This window comes from Scylla paramamosain, chromosome 21 (genome assembly GCF_035594125.1).
Source record: "Scylla paramamosain isolate STU-SP2022 chromosome 21, ASM3559412v1, whole genome shotgun sequence".
NCBI classification, from domain to species: domain Eukaryota; kingdom Metazoa; phylum Arthropoda; class Malacostraca; order Decapoda; family Portunidae; genus Scylla; species Scylla paramamosain.
Genome location: NC_087171.1, coordinates 22,780,767 through 22,790,766, shown reverse-complemented (window position 1 = coordinate 22,790,766; position 10,000 = coordinate 22,780,767). Strand labels below are relative to the sequence as shown.

General features: G+C 41.2%; 1 protein-coding gene across 2 annotated transcripts in view; it reads left to right on the top strand.

The window, feature by feature from the left end:
- The window catches only part of LOC135111267 (GTPase activating protein homolog 4-like), an 11,607-nt gene extending 10,212 nt beyond the window's left edge, over positions 1-1,395 (top strand). For both annotated transcript variants that reach the window (XM_064024483.1, XM_064024484.1), the window contains exon 3: positions 1-1,395. This exon is cut by the window's left edge and continues 1,396 nt beyond it. The gene's annotated coding sequence lies outside the window, so the exon portion shown is untranslated.
- The last annotated feature ends 8,605 nt before the right edge of the window (positions 1,396-10,000 follow it).

The following is a 10,000-nucleotide window of genomic DNA, read 5'->3' as shown; positions in this document are numbered from 1 at the left end:
TGGTAATGGTGCCCCACTTTCCTTTAGTAGCATACTATCACAAACTATTCTTATACACAACGACGGCAATTTGTAAGTCATGCAAGAGTAGTTAAGACGAGAATAAAACACTTATGGATAGATCAGAGACGTACCCATTCGCTTGAAAGATAATGACGATAAAATTATTTAAAAGTTTTCTATTGCCACCTCAAGATAAATAATAATGAATTCTTGGTGATGAAAGGAGTCAGTGGCACTGTTTTTCAAAAGTTAATGAAGAGTTGATATCTGTATTTAACAAGGAGGGGCAGCAGCGGCAAGGAAGACAGAACAAAGGCAAGGACATTGGCAGGAGTAGCTGTGCAAATCAATGAATTCGTTCGATGTTTTTTAGTGTACGAGTATATTGATTAATAGAAAGTCTGGTAAAGCATTCGATACTTATTTTCTGTCAGGGTGTCTATCTGAACCATGTCATTCATTCATAACCTCTTTAAGCGACCACATAAAATTTAATGGTTATCGATCATTACCTCGTGTATGTCTCTTCTTATTCCGACAGTTAACACATGGCATTCAGTGCATTCCACCACCTACACTCATCATAACACCTTTCACCGTTACTACTAATACCACTGTCCCCACAAACCTGCACAGTACCCCTCCCATAGCCAGTAAATAAACGCACAAAGCCAAAACGAGAAACTCTCACAAAGTACGCGAGACTGCTCTCGTAACCACCAAAACCACCCTTACTCACCACCACCTCCATCACCTACACACCTGCCACTCCTTAACCCACTAAATTACCGACCGAAGCCAATCAAGTCAAGAAAATGCTACAGAGTACACGAGGACATTCACATAATACAATAAACATAACATCTACTACTATTTGTTTCACCACCAGCACCTACTTACTCCACTGCATTCAGATCTACAACCCACCACCCAACACCATCACCACCACCACGAACACCACCAGGTAACCTTTACCCTTCGCTAGGTGCGCACTCGTTCCCACCATCTTGAATTAAATGTGAATATAAACGAGTGCATCAGCCTGGGAGCAGCGGCAACAATAGCAGAGCGGGGCAGAATAAGGAGAGAAAATAGGCAAAGCGGAACATCCAGTGAGTGTGCCGCGCCCAGCCATGAATATGTTGATGGCTGCGGTAAGTATTATCCCTTTGAAGTTGTATTGATAGCGGCGCTGCTTGAAAGGATCGACGAGCAGGAGCCATGTGGTGTTAAATTCTGCGTTTAGTACTTCTGGGCTTTCGGGTGAAGCTGTGTTTTGGATGGAATAAGTTTCCCTTTGAGCTAAGATTGTTTTTTTCTTTCTTTTTCGCTTCAGTACGGCACGCAGAAGGAGAGACTGAGAGGAAGGATGCTTCGAACACACACACACACACACACACACACACACACACACACACACACACACACACGTTCGTAACAAGTTCTAACAAGGAGGAGGAGAAGGAGGAGGAAGATAGTGTTACCATATACGTTTTAGCTAATGTACGCACGCTCATTAATATAACATCATCATTCTAGCAAGTAAATCTCTCTCTCTCTCTCTCTCTCTCTCTCTCTCTCTCTCTCTCTCTCTCTCTCTCTCTCTCTCTCTCTCTCTCTCTCTCTCTCTCTCTCTGTCAGACTTACTTAATAACCGTAGAGCAATGTAATACGTATTGGATGAATGTTTCCCAAGAGAGAGAAGGGGAAGGGAACGAGAGGGCTGAAGAGCAGAGGATGAAGAGAGTGCTGTACATGCGAATAACCTTGCACAGTCCTTCCCTCATCACTTGCAACCCCTCACTCCATCACCTCGCTGCTGCACGGCCTCCAACTCATAAATCTCCCCCTCCTCCCTTACAGAAACATTTGCGTCATTTAAAACTATGCTGTAATAAGACAGGAAGGGGAATGGGAGATGTACAGTACTGGTGCTAACTTGTTTTATTTCCTCTCTCTCTCTCTCTCTCTCTCTCTCTTGTCGGTCTTCCTTTTCATTTAGTTCGTGAATTCATTTTTTTTTTTGCATTTTTACTCCTGACTTCACTACGGTAGCGGTTATTTTCTTGTAATTTCCACGTCAATGTCATATTTGCACATATAGATCATGAACAACCTGGGAAGTTAGTTACTGTAAGATGTATTTTCACAGCTAAACATACAGGAGAGAGAGAGAGAGAGAGAGAGAGAGAGAGAGAGAGAGAGAGAGAGAGAGAGAGAGAGAGAGAGAGAGAGAGAGAGAGAGAGAGAGAGAGAGAGAGAGAGTACAGCATATACCGTATTTCTCAACATACCCACTTTTGCAAAATCGTATTCAGTCTTTATCAAACCGCCCTTGTGCAGCACGGCCTGGAGTCATACAGAGGAAGAGGAGGAGGAGGAAGAGGAAGAAGAGGAGGAGGAGGAGGAGGAGGAGGAGGAGGAGGAGAAGGAGGAGGAGGAGGAGGAGGAGGAGGAGGAGGAGGAGGAGGAGGAGGGAAGCAAGGAATACTAGAATACTAATGTTCCTACCGTTACCCCAGCCAGTCTCTCAAATTTTCTTTAAAGTGATCCATTTTCTTCCGAGAAACGCACGGGTATCTAAATTAGGCGCGCCGGGAGGGAATTACCGCTGGTACGTAACGGTAAAGCCGATGCCTGCATATTATGGTCTGAGAGAGAGAGAGAGAGAGAGAGAGAGAGAGAGAGAGAGAGAGAGAGAGAGAGAGAGAGAGAGAGAGAGAGAGAGAACCTTAGTACCCTGCTACAGCGTTACTGAGGACAGACAACAGGCACACCATCCAGATACGACCTAATATTAGCCTAATCAAATACAAATTAGTACATTAATAAACAACGATACATAAATACATTACATTACTAAGTAAGGTAATAAAAAATATCAGCAGGTATTGATGATAGTGTTCCTCAAACTTTTCCATTCCATTCCTTTCAAAAAAAAAAAAAAAAAAAGTTTCAAAATCCCCATGGCTCCCTTCAGCTCTCTCTCTCTCTCTCTCTCTCTCTCTCTCTCTCTCTCCCTCTCCTCAGTCCTTCATCTCTCCCCCCGAAAAAAAAAAAGTAATGTTGAAGCTAAACTAATTCTGCCATAATTCCTCTTCATCATCATAGTATCTAGGTCCAGTCAGCAGTCAAGGAAAGTGTAGGGTACGTGAACGGGAGGAAAGAGAATAGCCTATCGGGATGCCGTTACAAATTCTATCTGATAAGAAAAGAGAAGGAAAGTATAAAACAAGACGGAAACACAGGTAGACATAAAAGGAGATAAAAAAATCCCAAATCTTATTAGGCCGAGTCGTTACAAAAGCGAGACACGCGAATGTCATAGAAAGGAATGTAAAATCTTAAATCGTATCGCAGTTACATCACGTGTACCCTGAGAGAGAGAGAGAGAGAGAGAGAGAGAGAGAGAGAGAGAGAGAGAGAGAGAGAGAGAGAGAGAGAGAGAGAGAGAGAGAGAGAGAGAGAGAGAGAGAGAGAGAGAGAGAGAGAGAGAGAGAGAGAGAGAGAGAGAGAGAGAGAGAGAGAGAGAGAGAGAGAGAGAGAGAGAGAGAGAGAGAGAGAGAGAGAGAGAGAGAGAGAGAGAGAGAGAGAGAGAGAGAGAGAGAGAGAGAGAGAGAGAGAGAGATTTACATTTTTCAGGTATGTCCCAAACAGGTACCACTTACACCAGCCCTCCTCGGCTTCTCCAAAATCTTGCCATAGCTCACGCTTTGAGAACCACCGGTCTGGAATCACCCACGCCCGGCTGCCCAAACCTTCATAGCGTCCTAGTTCCAAATATCCCCTTACAGCCGTGAGTTGAAAAGTCTTATGAGGGAATTATTACATTTATTATTCTTCCCACGGTTCAGTGCCTGGAGGCGTGGCTGTGATATTCTGACGCACCCCTTTAAGTGTGCTCCGAGTTTTCATGTACGTTCGTTTTCCTTTTAATTTCCATTAGAAAATTCTGAAACACTTCTTCACCTCACCTCCACTGCTTTGAAAAGGTTATAGATGAAGTGACACGGGATTCTAAGGGTATCTTTATGGTGCTAATGACAGATTAACAGGATTTCTATATTACTAACAGGAGAAACACTTTAAAGAAGTCCGCTAATCTTCTCTATAGCTTTTAAAAATAGAAGTGGTGAGAGAGCAGTGTTTCAAAATGATGATGATGATGATGATACCTCTGCACCAACAGGAACAACAAAGACTACTACTACTACTACTACTACTACTGCTACTACTACTACTGCTAGCAATAATAATAATAATAATAATAATAATAATAATAATAATAATAATAATAATAATAATAATAATAATAATAATAATAATAATAAAAACAAAAAATAGACAAGAGAGAGAAAAAAAAAAATAACTATGAGAGAAGCATGACTCAAAAATCCATATATAAATACAGAACATTTATAACACGACTCGAACTTACATCAAAACATATTGAATATTTAGCAATAAGGAGCGAGTAAAGGAATTCAATATGTGTGTGTGTGTGTGTGTGTGTGTGTGTGTGTGTGTGTGTGTGTGTGTGTGTGTGTGTGTGTGTGTGTGTGTGTGTGTGTGTGTGTGTGTACCAATGAGAGAGGAAAGATCACACACACACACACACACACACACACACACACACACACACACACACACACACACACACACACCAGGGGAGGTATCATCATCAAATATGCTGGAAAAAAAGTAACGCCAAGAAAATATGCCAACAACTTTCTGGTGTGGATCCGCGTCTCGTCTGAAGCTTTGAGTCTTGGCTCCTCCCTTTTTTCTTCTTTTTGTCTTTTTCCCCTCCTGGTATTTTCCTTTCATTTCCATTTTTATATTTCCACGTTCCCGGCTTCAAAAGGAATTTCAGGGAGACTTCCACGAGTTTTATTATTAATGCCTCTCCGACTCGACAATCGATAGAAGCTTATAACATATTCAAAGTTTCCTGCGAAAAGTTAATTATTTTCTTATATCTTATGCTCCAGCACATCTCCATGCCGGCTTGCTGAGAAAGAGAGAGAGAGAGAGAGAGAGAGAGAGAGAGAGAGAGAGAGAGAGAGAGAGAGAGAGAGAGAGAGAGAGAGAGAGAGAGAGAGAGAGAGAGAGAGAGAGAGAGAGAGAGAGAGAGAGAGAGAGAGAGAGAGAGAGAGAGAGAGAGAGAGAGAGAGAGAGAGAGAGAGAGAGAGAGAGAGAGAGAGAGAGAGAGAGAGAGAGAGAGAGAGAGAGAGAGAGAGAGAGAGAGAGAGAGAGAGAGAGAGAGAGAGAGAGAGAGAGAGAGAGAGAGAGAGAGAGAGAGGACTGAGCTACCAGACTTAAAGGGTATACAATGACATCAAACAACTCTGGAATTGCTTTTTTTAACTCCCTTCCTTTTCTTTTTTATAAGGTTGGGTATTGATAAAACATCTGGTGGTGCTTCAACTCTGGATTCTGTATAGATGTGTCGTAATCCCTATAGCGGCATATGACCCCGATTTTGTGATGTTTTTACACCACAGATTTCACAACGACGGTCTTCTTTTGTTTACATAGAGAACATTATAATTTTATTTTTGTATGGAGAGAGAGAGAGAGAGAGAGAGAGAGAGAGAGAGAGAGAGAGAGAGAGAGAGAGAGAGAGAGAGAGAGAGAGAGAGAGAGAGAGAGAGAGAGAGAGAGAGAGAGAGAGAGAGAGAGAGAGAGAGAGAGAGAGAGAGAGAGAGAGAGAGAGAGAGAGAGAGAGAGAGTAGAGGGTTACTTTTGTATTTTTATAAAGTTACAGAACTATTTAAGACTGTATCACGTGTTTAAAAAAGTTATAGGAAGATAAAGGAAAATATTCGTTTTAGTAGTGAAAGGTTTAAGCAAAAGGAAAAGTCACAGCAGTCAACTTTGGAAAATATGACTCATGTGAACTAAGAATGTACGGTTTTATATATGTGTATATCACTACCAAGCTGCAGAGAAAAAAGTAGACACAGTAAATTTGCCTGAATATTTCAAATAATTCGGTGCCGTTCAGAGCCACCACGTCTAAGTCTGTTTTCCCCGGTAATCCTCTAACCAAACATGTGATCAACTGTGTGCAGGGCCGATGTAATCATAACTACGCCAAGTGTTCCAAATTACATTAAACGTCTCAGTGTTCGTCTTAATAAGGGAAGGGAAAGTTTCAAGGTACAATTTCTAATACTTATTTAGCTTTGCAGGCTGTCTCTTCACATGGTCTGCGGCGTTTAAGCTTCTTGCTGTTGCAACGCCAGTGTCAGCTTCTTAAAATTCATGCAATTTCTACCACCGCCACCACTATTAAGGACGAGGAGACACTCTCAGAAAAGTCTCTATTTTTATAAAGGGTACGAAGTAAGCGTGGTTTACATAACGAGTCTCTTTTGTTATTCTTCTCACGATACTTGTGTGTAAATTGATTCTCGAGCATATCTTAATAATTTGTTGTATGAACATTACTTTGCGCCTTTGATACATCTTCCAGAGTTATTCAAAATTGTGAAACCTGTTTGAAATATTAATTCTCTGTAGCATTATATATTTTTTTCTAAGCTATAAATAAGGACGTCGTTAAGCTCACACAGCCATGAAGAGAAATCTGCATAAACCCATATTTTCTGAGGAGTGATAAGGAAAATACCGAGAGTAGATAAAACAGACAAAGGGAGTGAATGTAAAGGCAAAGCGGGAGAGCTGAGACACGGCTGCAGAAGAGAAGCAAGGGATGAGTCACACACGACGTGCATGCATTAAGTAGGGACGGATCAGACTCCTGCAAACAATTATGATGCTGTTTACGTGCATAAAGGAATGGAGAGTAAATTTCTTCAGATAATTTCTATTGACAGGCAGCGTGGGAATGCTGCGGTGGTTACTTAGGTGCTATCAAAACGCGGTGACAATTGTCCGTAGAGTTATTAATGACTTTTAAGAACGGGGAAATCAAGAAGTTGCATGAAGCCGTCAGACGTACACCTGGCAGCTCCTGTATTTCCTGCCTATTTCCAACTATCATACTCATCCATACGTTAATCTAATCTTCTTTTAAAGCTCCTTAATTACTCAGCACTAACAGCCTGATTACTGGGTCCATTCCAGTCATTTACCACTTTATGACGAAGGAAGTTTCTCTGGAACAGGTCTTTCCTGACCAATCTAAAAATAGGCGGGCGAGGTTAGGCGTGCTCCACCATTACTATCGGAGTTCTGTATCACTCACTCTTGGGGCGTGGGTGGGGGAGAATGGTGTTCATCTGGCTAATGACATCAAAATGCAAGGGAGCTATCAATGTGGGCGTGGAGCTGAAAATGGCTTACAAATACAAATTTATGATAGATGAATACCAGAAAACAACGGGATTGTGAAACAAAGCCTTCATAATTGGTAGCACCGCTCATGATATTACCACCAATTAAAGCATTAATGTTGTCAGTACACCTTTCATAACCAGGTGAGCTGAAGATAAATGTAGAGTTGCATATTTATCATAACTATTAAGTTCCCTGCCCTTTACACATCCGATCAGAGATTTCATTCACTTATTAATACTGTTGGTTGGACTGCCACGCTCATATTATCCTTCTGCTCCTCTATGTATTTGTTCATTGCATTTATGTTTGTGTTCTCCGGTATAATCATTAACCTGTATTGTCGTCAGGTCCGTTCACAGGTATGTTGATCTCTCTCTCTCTCTCTCTCTCTCTCTCTCTCTCTCTCTCTCTCTCTCTCTCTCTCTCTCTCTCTCTCTCTCTCTCTCTCTCTCTCTCTCTCTCTCTCTCTCTCTCTCTCTCTCTCTCTCTGTGTGTGTGTGTGTGTGTGTGTGTGTGTGTGTGTGTGTGTGTGTGTGTGTGTGTGTGTGTGTGTGTGTGTGTGTGTGTGTGTGTGTGTGTGTGTGTGTGTGTGTGTGTGTGTGTGTGTGTGTTTGTGTGTGTGTGTTTGCATCCGCCTCAAGCATACTGAATCTGTTCGCCATCCTATGAGTGTGATCAGATGATGCAGACAACATGCAGGTGATCTAATGTTTGTATAATTGGATGCATTGAGTACGAGTGTGTCTCTCTCCCAAGGCCAGTCTCCCCGCCCACTTCCAGTTCATATCTTGATGGTTTGGCCTCGTTAACCTGACACATTCACTGCAGCACGCCAGGATCTATACTTTTGTGAACGTGTATTTATTTTTGTAAAACGTAAAGCTTTTCAGTCGTACAATAAATGTGTTTAATCTATCATTTTTTTAAAGCGATAATAGAGAACCATTTAACGGTGAAGCTGTTTTTATTGCCTATAATCATATGCTTATCCATGTGACTATCCTGTATCGCGCGCGCACACACACACACACACACACACACACACACACACACACACACACACACACACACACACACACAAACTATGATTTCCAATGACTGATTGCTATACTTGGCGACATGGAAAGTAATGAAAAAAATAATAAAGTAAACAATCGTTGTTCGGTTCGGAAACGGTTGCATGGGGGCGGAGGTGGTGGTGGTGGTGGTGGTGGTGGTGGTGGTGGTAGTAGTGGTGGTGGTCTTGGTGTGAAGGTGTTGTTTATATTAAATGTCCATATAATTGTGTGATATCATTTACTGTGTTCTTGGTTGAATAATTTTTCTCTGTTAGTATCAAGGAATCTGAACTAGGAAAAATATGTAAAAAATCCGATCACTCTGCCATTCCTTAAAATAAATAGGAAAGGAACCCGTTGAGATGACCAGTTAAGTTACCGAGAAGTCTTGATACTCTTGCTCTAAATCACTTTGCAGGAAGGAGGAGAGGCAGAAACAGTAAGAGAGTTCAAGAATTAACCAGTGAAAGGCATGAAAGAATGAAGATACTGCATTGGAAAGATAAAAGTAGAAGAAGTTGTGCAACGAGGCGGCGGGAGGGGAAATCATGCACGTAGCAATTTCAGAAGAGCAGCAATCATGGAAGTAAAGATTAAAGACAATAAGAGATGCAACACTGCGGGGACGAGCTACATGTTCAAGACAGTTTGTGAAAGGAAAGGAGTCGATGAGATCAAAAGCTTCTGATTCCACCTTGTTTAGGAGTATCGTGTGAGAGTGACTAGTGTGTGTGTGTGTGTGTGTGTGTGTGTGTGTGTGTGTGTGTGTGTGTGTGTTTCTTTTAAGGTTCGTGTATATTTTCTTTAATGTTTACGCAGACAAATAGCAGAAAGGGTTTTCACAATAGCGTAAATAAAAAAGAAAAATATTGTGTGTGCATTTGTGTTAAAAGATATGATGAATGGAGTCATGAAAAATGTTGAGTAAATGAAGAAATTACTTATCTGCACACTCATTGTAATATCTAAATGTACTCGTGCACTCTTTCCAGCATTACTTCCAACCAGAACCTGTGCCAGTCATTCATCGGAGCTGAAAACATTATAACTGATCACTAGTTTTATACGAGAGGAAATCATGTAAGGAAAAAAAAAAAAAAATTGTAATGGCTTTTTAATAATTTTGAAACACTTTTTTGATTTGCGGAGATTTTAAATATATTATGTTTTTATCTTTATGAAGGTTTGATTAATGGAGTGAATAAAAGCATTCGCGTTTTTATAGTTTTTTTTTTTTCACTAAGTAATTGTCTCATGCTTTTTAGCTGACACCGTGACCTGATGTGTGATGCAGTGCAGTGAGGGAAACCTTTTCGTGAGCCAGTCCTGTTTTATGGGGTTCGTTTTTAGCGGGAAGGATAAAAAAAAAAAAAAAAAATTATGGTTACCTTTCACCGCAAGCCGAAGGTAACCTGCTAATTTGGTCTAATTATTAACACATGCTCAGGAACCTTGGCTCACGAAAAGGTAAACATCACTCTGCGTTTGACAAATACAACACCTCTTGCGCCCAGGTGTGGCAGATCAATAAGGGGCTCAGACAGGTCCCGCACCACAGGTATGGGTGGTGCCTGTCGTCGTACCTCTGGGTTTAAAAAAATATTTTTTGCAAATGTGTTACAAAAGTGATGACA